The sequence below is a fragment of the Lepisma saccharinum genome, chromosome 6 (assembly GCF_977018435.1).
Source record: "Lepisma saccharinum chromosome 6, izLepSacc3.1, whole genome shotgun sequence".
Lineage (NCBI taxonomy): Eukaryota > Metazoa > Arthropoda > Insecta > Zygentoma > Lepismatidae > Lepisma > Lepisma saccharinum.
This window is the reverse complement of record NC_139234.1, coordinates 92,215,147-92,228,283: the sequence shown is the minus strand read 5'-3', so window position 1 is coordinate 92,228,283 and position 13,137 is coordinate 92,215,147. Positions and strand designations below refer to the sequence as shown.

The window sequence follows — 13,137 nt, the reverse complement described above, 5'->3', positions numbered from 1 at the left end:
GGATCCACTTCTGATCATATATGACGTTCCGGCTAATAATGACCTAGAGGAATTTTACACAGAATTTTACAGCCTTAATCTCCAAGAATCAACTCCATATGAAGAATACACAAATGATTTCAATGTGAGATTTAAAACAGGACCCCGTAACAGGAACACAGTACATCTAGTGGTACAAACCACAAGTAAAATTAGAAAAATCTTTCTTCGCACAGAAAATGTATATTTACCGTTCCTATATCTTTTTATCAAAGATTATATCGTGGTTGCACGTTGCCTGAAGTGTGGAGATCTGGGCCACGTAGCAAAATACTGCAAAAACAAACCCTTGTGCACCCATTGTGGGAATGAGAATCATGAACGCCAAAACTGTGATAAAAAAATCCAACCGAAAACATGCATTCCATGTAAAAACAGGAACAAAACATGCAATAGTAATGACAACAAAGACTGCCCAACATACACCCTCATGTGGCAAAGACTAGTGGACAAGACAGACTATGGAGAACACCCCTAAAACAAAACGGAAAAGAAATCCACCAAGTAGAAGAAAAAGAAACGCGAAAAGAGCGGCAGCATACCGACTAAAAAAAGCAATCAATTTAGTAAACTCTTCCACGCTAAACCCAGAAGCTCCCCCCTTCATGTAGCACAATAATAGCACATACTTCAATTCCCCAACCCTTCTCGACCTTTCTGCTGAACCGTCCAACCTATGGGAGAATATAAAATCCACTACCCATTGCATTCTCAACGACCCTTTTCCAACTCCTTCTGCCCCAATTGAGGTAATAAAACCCTCTCTGACACGAACACCTACATCTGACACATCATCTTACACCCCTCTCACATTCAAGAAAATTGAACTCACTGCAGAAGACACACTTGACTTATATGACACCGATCTCGATACTGACTCGGAACCTCCATCACCCTCAGCAAAACACTCATCCCATCCCTCGGATCCGTACCTAATATATAGAAACTTCGAACACAACTTGAAACTTTCACGCCTAGAAGAGAGAGATATTCTGATTACTGCACTGAGACTACTAGTCAGGAAGAAGCATAGCAAGGGCAAAACTATTACCTTCCCCATACCAGAAGCAGTGGACAGGATAACGTTAAAAACTTACAACCTTCCTACCGACACAGAGGAGCTAATGTCCAATACATAGGACAGCACTCTTTTTGTGTCAAAAGAAATACAAATTGAATTTTGACATAATACAGTGCCTCTATTTGAAGGTTATATATATATATATATATATATGTATGTTATACTCATCCAGCAAACAATATGAAAACTAAATATTAGAATGAATTTTAGTCACATTTCATGCTCACATAGGATAATAGGAACTAAGCCTGGAGTTTAAAGGGGGATACGAAAAGCTGTGCAGTGTACATCTCCTGAGGATAGAGCCTGGGACCTCTTGCTCAGAAAGCAGCGGTTTTACCACTAAGCCATCAGGGAGGAACACAAATAAAAATCATATTAATTATATACAGAGTTTTTGTCTAAAAATGTTTTGTTACAACAACATAAAGAGGTTGAATAAAATGTAATAGTCGTGTGTATTCAGTGCAATAGTCGTTTCTCTGTGATATCAGAAAATATAACACAATTTAGCACTCACTTAGAAGTGTACAAAAACGGAATTGATATTCCGATTTCTTCATAAAACAATTCTCAAACGTAATATATACAAAAATGTAAAAAAAAAAGCTTGCAGTTTTTTTTAAAGTATAATATTTTTAAACATTTTGAACGTATTGTATCTATTCCACTTTATTTTTTAATATCCTTCATTCACTGATTTTGTTTCGCTCATTTAAATACGGTTCCAGTCTTAAATAAAATCTATCCTACCGAAATGGCATCTTTCACAACAGGAAGTCACATTATTCACAATTTTAATGTGATGAATTTTTGAAAATTGTCAAACGTGCAATAAAAAGAAATATTGGAAACACATCCTTTTTAATTGCAGTAAGAAAAATGTGCTAAATGTGTATAGGAAAAATATGTGAATCTAATGATAATCAGGTAGAGAAATCTAGAGAAGAATTCTAAACAAGGAACTTTCAAGTAATTACAATTCCTTTCGTTTAAGATGGAAACTGATGATAAGACGCACATGAAAATATCGATTAGCAAAGGAAATATACAAATAAGAGAATAGGAAATAAAAGAATTGTCGAACAACCTTCCACTTACAAATAATTACAATTCCTTGCGTTTATAATTTAGTTTTCAATATGTTTTTCCTACGTTTTAAAAGATATTAATGTCCATTAAGATGCGTTATGTTCGTAAAATACAAGAAAGTATAAAAACAAATTTTGTAAATCGACATTCAAAAAGTTAGCAGCACTGAGGCTTCATAGGTAGTAGTAAAAATATGCAATTTTTCCCATTCTTTTACAAGAGATAAACACTGTAATTATAAAACCATTGCATATTAGTAGAATATAGTAGAAACGGAAACAATAAATGCATTAATAAGACTTTTACTTATTGAAATATATGAGACGTAATGAACATTATACAAATAATAATTCAACATTTAAGAATTATATCTACACACATCCATTTATAATCTAAATTTTAAAATGATAAAAATTACAATAAACAAATAATAAGATGTAGGACAAAATGTCGTGTTCAAATTTGCCTAAAAATTTCCACAAAAAATAAATTATTGTCAGACGTTCCATAATTAGCTCTAATTCATGAAATTTTAAAAGTGAATTATTTTTGGTATATAATGGAAGCCACTATCTGCGTACATAGAGTTCCTTATTTCTGTTGATAAGTTGTAGAAAGCTCAAAAGGGAAGTTACATACGCCTATCACCCTGAGGATAATAAGGGAAATAAGGAAATAAATATGATAAATATTTTTTTCACGAAGATACCTTGTTTTATCGCTTCACTCGCTATACTATTCAAAAACGAGTTTATCGTTGTTCATCAATAATCACTGAAATAGATTTTACTAAAATATATGTAGACATGGCGTAGCGTTGTTTAGCACTAGTAAATTGTGTAATGATAACAAATGCCAAGAAAAGAACATGTTACTTCTCGTTCAATCATATCTGTATTTTTAGTAGTACTTTTGTTTTACTACTTGTGGAAATTCCAAATCATATTACAACAATTTTTCTTTCCAATGGTACAAATACTACAATTTTAAATATTTCATTTCACATTTTCTTTAAAAAATTAATAGTTACATTGGATACAAGTTATTAGTCAATATTATGTTTAAAATGTGTAAAACGTCTTATCGACATGCACCTTGTTTATTTGCATCCATTCGTATTGCTGTATAAATTAATTCTACCTGTTTGTTATGATTGTTTAAGATAAATAAAAAGAAAATAAATATCTTGTAGATGAGAAGTGATATAAGTTATCAGCGAATCTTCAAAGTACATCAATATTATTCCTCTATGCTTATCAGATTTCGAATATTCTTGAATATTTTAGTAAGAAGAAAAAATATACTTTCTTTAATTCAAAGCTGAATATAAATTGAGCTTACATATGTCAGGAATACTCTGGATCTATATCGTTTTCAAATTCTTATTTTGTATGTTCTTGTGTTGATCTCTGAATTACCAATCATATTTCACTTCTATAGTTTTTCTTCAACATTAATATTTAAAAGAGTTTATATTTCTCTGGAATATTATATACAACGCATATATTACTTGTAAGTACTTCTTCACATGGCATACATAAACCTTACAATTTTGCTCTTGCATTTTTTTGCTACATATTAAATTCTGAATATTTCAGTTTATATCTAAATTCATGTGTACACCAACATGGATTTTTAAATGAAATGAATGAAATTGGACTCTAGATTAACACTTCAATTGTAAATTTTAAACTTCACATTACATGTTCAATCAAACTTTAGTTATAAAGTTATATTAATTACAATTTATGTATCTTTTATCAGCTTACGTATGTTGTAAGAAATATCCAATGTACTGCAACTATCTTCTTTGTTACTCCATCCAATTACTATTATAATATAAATTTTTGTTGTACATAGAAATTGCGGATATATGTTAGAATACTCATAGATGACACTGACGGGAACCTAATATATTTTCTTCCATTTTAATGCACTTTACTTTACTAGATGCCTTTTGAAAAATTAGCAATATTTCAAATGAAGCAATAGTTTGTTGACTTTTGTGTCAGCACACAGTATTTCAGGTTTCAAACCAACCATTGCACATCAGTAGTTGGCCTATAACATGTATATATATATATATATTCGCTATGTGTCGTACATTTTAAAGGACATTAACTATTTCTGATTTCGTTTATATCTGTTATCAAGTATCTTCCTACATTGATCTCTTATACAGTACACTCAAAGTGGGCGTTACTAATATTTATATTTAACTAGTAAAATACTTTGAGCTCACAGGTTTTAATTTATACTTGTTAAATCGAATGCTTTCATAGAAGAAACAATGTAATTCTGCCCAATTTCAGTATCAATATATTTAAGAGAGAAACTGTTCTCGTCTTCATAGTGTACTTACTCTATGTTCCCTTGTTAGTGAATATGTTCTGGAAGTCCAATGTCACACGTACCATTTTCTTATTTGCAACGTGTATGTGATGTGTGTCCTTGAGCAAGTATGTTTTGTGGTAGTTTTGATGTAGACATAAGGTATTGTAATAAGACAGGGTGCTCTTTATGTATTACTTTGGCCTCTTTGGCTGTGTGATATCCTTATCTAAACCAAGTAAGACTGTTGTAAAATTAAAATAATTTTTAATATTTAAAGAAATATATTACCATCTAGTCACTTTTGTTTCTTGCATTTTTCATGCCTGAAAGTATACTTAATTTTAATAAATGCAATATTTTGTTAAAAATTTAAATAGTGTAATTATATATAATTAAGATACATTATATTTTGTTTCACTAAGGCAGTTGAAGCAGTACAACATTCTGTTATAATATAATAGTTTTACGAAGATAACCAACGCTTATTCAATGTGTTATTAATATTAGGATCGAAAGCTCCTTAAAATTATTATTCCATCGTTAAGATAGTTCTTGTTACTTCACGTTTAACTCAGTAACATTTTTCATAGGGCAACAGGGTAGTGGATTGATGATATATTAATATCAGTATTTCTCCTATGTAACCTATTATCTTTGGAGGGGTGCAAAATATTGGAAATTGCTATTGAAAAATGAATATACACAGTGTAAAGTGATTTGTTACCTTGTACAAAATGAACTCGTGAAAATAAAAAGAGTTCTACAACACACACACACACACACACACACACACACACACAAATAAACACAAAGGATGTCGCTGTATGAAACCAACAAACTTGAGCTGAGAGAGGACAATGGCACTAAAGCCCAATTTCGTCCCAAGGCTTCCAAAACACATTTTGCCCTTTATGCAAAGAGTCATGTTTGAAACTGTTTTTCTTGAACTAGTGGCCAGTGTATACAACAAACATTGAATTACAAAAAAAGACTGTAAATCATATCAAGATAATGCCTGCCTCTTCAGAGTGAATACATCTGTACAAAAGATAAAATTCCATCTTTGATGCAAAACGTCAAATAGCTTTTACAACATATTTCAACAAATACATAGAGTTATCAAATGCAAACTGCGTTCTTTTAGAAGAAGGGAAGAGGGAGACGTATGTAATCAATAGTTTGTCTGTTATATTAATATATCATAATCATCTAGGATAATATATGATATATAATATATTCTTCCATTTTATGCTTTCCCCAAGTCATGAAACATCTTCCATCGCAGGACGTAAACCACAAAACCACCCGATCGCCATTTATCTTCAACCCAATACCATCCAATTACCAAACAAACTAGGAATAATATAAACTGTGTAAACTAACTAACTGTGTATCCTACTTCATTTCTGAAACAAACCTTAGTTTGAAGAATCTATTTATGATAATTTTCATAGCCTTTGCATTATTCCGTAATCCTATAAAGTAAATAATATGCATGGTGACACACCAGTCACAAAGTTTGTCACACCCGTCACAGGCAAAAAATATTTATAAAAAGTATGTAGTTATATTCTTAGAAACTAAAAGCATCTAAATGTCGAGTAAAGTTTGCATTGTGAAAATAAATCAAATTGTTTCAGTAAACCCTTATATTTCACAGTTTTCTGAAAGACTGAGGAAGTTCCTAAAGTCATGTCTCAGAAGTGCCACACCCGTCACAATTACAAATCATGTATTTTCTGTAGCTGAAAATTGAGATGGAGAGGTATATTCTGAAATTAAATAACTTTCATCAAAAAAATGAAATCATATGAATTGATAGAGTTACATATTTGAAGATGCTAAGAAAATAATTTAAAAATGAATGTAAATTTGTCTGAATGTCACACCCATCACAATGGAATTGTCCTGTGAATGTTGGTCGATAGAGCCTGGGCCTTTGATATACTTGTGGGACTCTGATGCAGCACGGTTATCTACAGTTACAGCACATATTAGTGTGTGTGTGTGTGTGTGTTTGTTAATAATTACTGAATTTTGCTAATAAGTTATACAGTGTACGAAGCGATATATTAAAAGTTAATGTATAAACTAACTTGAGCTCATAATGTATTACAACAGGTAACAAGCAAAAAAAAAAACAAAAAAACTCAAGGTATACTCAGTCAGTGACAGAGTTATAAGCATATATTTAATATACAGTTAAATTTTTCTAAGAATTTTGAAAACTTATGGATTTATACAAGATATTTTTGAAAAAGAAAAATGAAGAAAGCTATCAATTTGTATAAAATTTGTTCCTAGCCATTACAGTGAATACTGTTATTTTAATTTTAAACGTTTCACATGAAAAATGTAGGGAATGTCTCCTGTCATAAATTCAAGTTAAAAGTTTCCATAATTCCTTGATAATTTCAATTGAATTACTATGTCTCATTGTTTATTGAGTGGTATGTACTATTTTGGTAAGTACAACTACTATGTAATGCTCTCTGAAGTTTCATTGACTTACACTAATGCAACGTGTTTATACTTTATTATAATATATCCTGTATTAATACATTATGTTAATTGCTATGCTTAAGTATCAGAATGTGAATTTTTTCATGAATTGGGTTCTGCTTCGTGATTCAGATGCAAGAAAAGTACAATTGGCAAAGTTTACAATAAAATTTTGAATTAAACGTAATATAAAATACACATGTAATAAAATTCAATTCTCATCTTCCACATATAATAAATTATACTACTTCATTTCTAAATCGAAACGTTTTATCTGATGAATTATTATATAGAATTACCTTTATCGTGAAGAAATATTGCAGAAAATGATGTTAATTTTTCCTACTAATACGGACTGTGTGTTCATTGATTGGCAACCCAGAATGCAACTGCCAGTAGATCGAGTAACTAAATTGTATATTACTGATCAAAATGTTATAATATTCTGGAATATATCTTTATTTATCTATTTACGTAGACTTGCAAAATGTATGATGAATAATAAATAACTTTAAATTTATACAAGATATATCAGAATACACTGCCAACTTGAACTTCTTGAAAAATGTACTGAATAAGTAACCCTCAGTTCTTTGTTTGCAGAATATGTATATAATATGCTACAACATCAAAATAAGCTTTGTCTGATAAAACTCAAATACCATAATATACGATTATAATATCCTTTTAGTATTAGTAGGACATGCTTTTCTCGTTCAAAAGTTGTCAATCTTCGTGTATTTCCATCAATTGTCAAGTATTACAGTTTAGAAATTACATGTCTTCACATAGTTATCTGGATAATTCTCCTAATTTTTCTCTATACTCATTTCTTTTATATCTATCTTGGATTTTGATATTTCGATAGTGCGTTCATAGAATCACATGTCAGGCTTTTTCAGAAGATGTTTAGTCACTTTACAAATGTCACATGAATACGAATATGCATACGTTTTTATAAACAAATTTTGCAATTTCTGCTGAGTATTGAATCTTACTGAATTCATTATTCTAACATAAATTTGTCATTAAAATATCTCATCTTATTGACTTAAAATTTACAATTGTGTTTTTATATTTTACTGAATGCTTAGTAGCGCATTCCAGCTTATTTGTGTTGACTCTTCCCTGTTTTTTAAGACCAAGAAACTCTCATTGTACCTGACCTAAGAAATGTCCACCTTATACTGCGGCATAATCCAAATCCATCACTCATATATTCATGAAAAAATGCAAAGAGGATATCAATTTCGTGCAAGAAAAATTAAAATTTAATAAAATATCATAGCAAGATTTTTATTTTGATCGAAAATAAAATTGTAAAATATATGTATTATTTGTTATTCGATGTACTTTGTGTACCTTCTGGATAGCCACAATATGTTGTCAAGTGGTTGTGTTTATATTGTAGTTTGAAGAAAATATCTGGTGCAATTTGTTATTTTTAAATTGTAAGATGCAACTGTAAATGTAAGCCAAAATGAAGCTTTATATGAATAACAAATTACATGAAAACTTTACAACCATAATCATAAACATTGCTCATTCCTCTAGTTTCTTTGAATGCAAATGTAATGTATATAATTATCGGCAAAGTGTTATTTTTATCGTATAGATGTAGAATGTTATAAACAGTGGAGATGATATTTTGAAATGGGAAAGCAGATCCTTTCCGTATCAAGAAATATCGATATTTTTATGTTAATATTTACTCTAGCTTTAACGTGTATAACTCATATCATTGTTGCCCTAGAGCTCATTGTACTTGTGATATTTTGATGCTTTGACTATTCAATGTAAGATTCAAAAGCATACATTCCTGAAGTGTGGGAAGAAACAGAAGGTTAGAAAGCATCGTTAGACACTTCCTAGAATAAAGTACTGAACTGTGCACTTAAGATTACGTTCACAATATTGTTAAACCATATGTGCATAAGATGTACCATAGCTCATGAATGAATAGTAGTAGTAATTGTTGTTCAGAACACTATACCTTACGTTCCAAAAGGTGTTTAAAATATCATAGTGATTCAATTAGATATTTCTCTAATGTGTTAAATCTGATTCTTTAGCATAATCAAATACGCGGTGTTCTTATGTTTATATGTTTCGCAGTTGTTCATACCTGGTGGCAAGAATTAAAGTTCCCCTCAAAGCCCTCTGGAGATCGTTCGAAGCGACGTATTATGGTGAAATATGGCATAGAGGCAATGCTAACCATGGGAAAACAAATGCCCACAAAAATGTTTCGCCACCAGGTGGAAATAAGACGCTGAAACAGGGTGGATAAAAATCATGATTTCTATTTAAAAAAAAAACATTTTTGATATTTTTTTATTTGAATCGATTTTTAATTTTTAAAAAGAAAACACGCTTAAAATTTCTTCTATGGTTTTTGGCACCATACATATAGATATATGTTTTCTTATAGAAAAGCTATTTCTAGTAAACGGTCCTGTAAAATATTTGAGCAGTTTGATTAAAGCAAATAAAAATTATATGTAAATATACATTTTTCTGTTTCTGATACTGTATATATGACTTTTATCTAAATGTTTGTCGAGTGTGTTAATGAAACTACAATAATTTCAGTAACTTTTCTTCCAGTGAAAATGAAACATTCTGGATGTACTCTATAATTGTAGGTTAAAATATTTTTACAGTCTTTGTAGCTGAATTTTCCATTTTTTTAATGATAGTTTGCAAAATATCAGCTGCCATGTTTATTTACAGTGCAAATATAATGACACTATTTACGGTTTAACGAGATTAGTATTTTGTATATTTTTCTACACAAAATATTTGCTATTTATTTGCTATATTTGTGAATTTTAAATGAAGAGAAATTTTAATGTGTTTACAGTTTACTTATTACATTTCCTTTCGCATAAGCTTCACCCCATGAGTTTCCTTTCCTTTCTTTCCTAACGCTTAGTAAACACCATTAAATGATTACGAGATTAATGAACTTTCACCAAAAGTGATTCTGATATCTACAAAATCGTTATGTACAGTGGGATCCATGAGTATTACCGTGCAAATTGTCCATGACTATTTTCATTAATTTTTCTCTTACATCCTATGTGTTCTTAACCGATGGATTTTTATGTATAAGGTGCAGAAGTTGTCAACAGCTTGTTTTGAGTTTTCTTTTAATTCTTGAAGCTCTTATTGGGTCAAATAAAGTGCAGGAACATGGTGATGGACAATTTGCACGGTAATACTCATGGATCCCACTGTACATTATTCTATAAATTATTTATTTAAATTGATTTAAATAAGTGATTTAAAGAAAAATCATCTGATTTAAATCTTGATTTAGATCGCAATTGAAATCAACCCGACTTAAATCAATCGACCATGCACTGAAATAATGAAAACCACAAGTCGGACGTGGGAAATTTTATTTTCAGTTGAAGTTAATACAGTAGTATTCCATATGCGCTCCATCAGCGTGACTGATACTTTGGCAGTGTTGGCGTGATCAATGGTCACACGAAGTATGTTCCGAGGAATGGCAGGGACATGTCGTGATATGCTGACTTTCAGCCGTGGCAGAGTCTGTACACGTCCCTGATAAACACGATCTTTCATTAATCCCCACAGGCAGAAACCACACAGATTGACGTCCGGAGAACAGGATGACCAAACATTTAGAAAACTTCTGGATCTGATACGATCATCGCCAAAGTTAGTATGAAGCCGGTCTTTCACTTGTCAACCAACATACATGAAGGCAGTGCCTTCTAAACATCAGGCTTCAGACCCAAATTTACACCTAGTGGCGGAAATTTGAACATTTTTTTCATCTGCATTTGCTTCTCCTTGGCCAACATAGCCTCTATACCATATTTCACCAGATACGTTGCTTTTAACGGGCGCCAGACGGCTCTGAGTAGGAAAAAAATAATTTGAACCAGCTGGTATTTGGTTCAAATACAGAAATTAACTCCATATTGAACTACAATGTTCACTAGTGATGTAAATATTAATTAATGAAAACCGGTTTAGAGATTGTTCCCTCTGAGGAATCAACTAAAAATAGTACCAGTATTATATCAGCACAATATTAATATTAAAATAGAAACATAGTGTCAAAAGTCTTAAGTATTAATATTTTAAAATTATGACTTGCAAGACTAGTGAATGAAGTGTTCAAATGTTTTTATGTTACATCTTTCGTTTCTTTTGAAATATTTTGTATGTTAGGATTTACAATGCTGCATAAATATAGTGATGTAATCGAAGATAAAGGACAATACTGTACAAATTGTTTGAATTCATTTGAGAAGGATATGGTATGATTATAGTGCCTGTAAAAGTCATGAACATGCATGTCAATTATTGTTGACATATTTTGTTACATTAACATATTTGGAGAGAATGATTGAGGCTATGAAAACATCTTGAAAGGAATTCACTCTATTATAAATTATATACATACATATATATTATATTTTTAAGAATATTATTGTATATATTGACCAATACCTGCACGTAAAAAAGAGTGATTCCTAATGAGTGATCGGTTTGTATTTTTGTGAATGAATATAATGTAAAGCTGTTATTACCAAAATTTCAATAAGTATTTTGAAATTCATGCATATACATTTAGCCACATTTAGAAAAAGCTGTACTTGTACTATACATTTCATGTCAAATCAGGTAGGTTTTGATCCCATTTTCAGGGTATTGGTCCACAAGATATTCTTAGCAAAAGAAAACAATATCTGATTTATGGGCATTTTCAATTACAATGGTATTTTGAATTACATATTTCTTGAGAACCAATGAAGCATAGAAACAAGCAGGAGCTCTCGATTTCAAAAAATATATTTTATGGTCAAAATTGAATTTCATACACTTTTTGAACACGGAGTTACAGGCGCAAAGGGTTGGGATATTCACCTCGAAAGTTATTTGTATCTCGATATACAATGTTTCAGAGCTAGAATTACACAGATCAGTCATCTCGAAGTGGGATTCCTTAGGAGTGTTGTATGCCATTTTTTTGAAATGCCCCCTATACGGATAAAGACCACCAGCAATTTTTTTTAAGTGAAAAGCTCACTAACCTGATTTGACATGGACAATATTAATTTCCTTGTATTCAGTTTTCTGTTAATATTAAGCAACACTGTATGTAATTTTCTGTTCCAAAATTTCTTCTCAAGAGTACGCAAATGACTTGTTCTGTTAAAGTCATAAAAGCACGAATTGAATACAATAAATGATACATGAACAGAATTTTTTAGTTTTAAATTTTGCAATACAGAAACTGGGAACACTGGGTTTATTTTGTTATAAAAATTGATTGGATTGTTCTTAGTCAATATTATTTTCTTGTTTGTTGATTAATTACCATCAAATTTTATATCGCTGTGTTCAATCTCGTAAGAAAGTTCTCTTTAATGTGAAAGCACGAATCAATTAAAGCAATTCATGTATGTTAAATATCGTACATGCTAATAGATATAGGTTAAATAGATACTTAATTAGCCCTTCTGCAGTAAAACTTTATAACCCACAAAAATATGGAACGAAAGTGATTGTTTGTTTATCCTGTTGTGGCTTATGAGTTACTAGATATTCCCACGTGTTTCTGCCCAATACTGGCTACTGGATGAACTCCGTTCGCTGTTGTGCAGCAACTCAATTGCGAACCGAATGGGAGTTATTAAGTTGTTAGAGAAATGATGTAGTTACAGAGATGTAAGATTCTATTCATGTTACCTATTTCTTTTTTTGAATTGTTGCTCTCAAAAGCATTAAAAATTGATGGTGTAAGAAAGAACAAAATTTAAATTCTTCGTTTGAAGATTACAAAAAAAAACAAAAACAATTATGATATCAAGTTTGAAGAAGACCAAAGTGAACACATTAGCTTAACTCTTGAGAAAACAAAAATATAAGCCTGTAACAATGTTTGCTGGACCTTGCGCTTTGCTTGTAAATGAATTTAATGTGGTCTTAAACAAATTTAAAATATGTGAAAAATTGGAATTGTAGATTTGAACAAAGCGTACGCTATTGTAAAATGTATATGTACATAGAAAATGATCGTTTGTCGTTGCCACTAGAAAATACAG

At 30.9% G+C, this 13,137-nt stretch overlaps 1 protein-coding gene across 1 annotated transcript in view; it reads left to right on the top strand.

Annotated features, from left to right (window-relative positions):
• GlyT (Glycine transporter) overlaps nt 1–10,925 on the top strand; it is a 135,996-nt gene extending 125,071 nt beyond the window's left edge. Inside the window, exon 13 of the mRNA XM_083124458.1 lies at nt 10,655–10,925. The gene's annotated coding sequence lies outside the window, so the exon portion shown is untranslated. The remainder of the gene's footprint in view (nt 1–10,654) is intronic.
• Nucleotides 10,926–13,137: the final 2,212 nt, after the last annotated feature.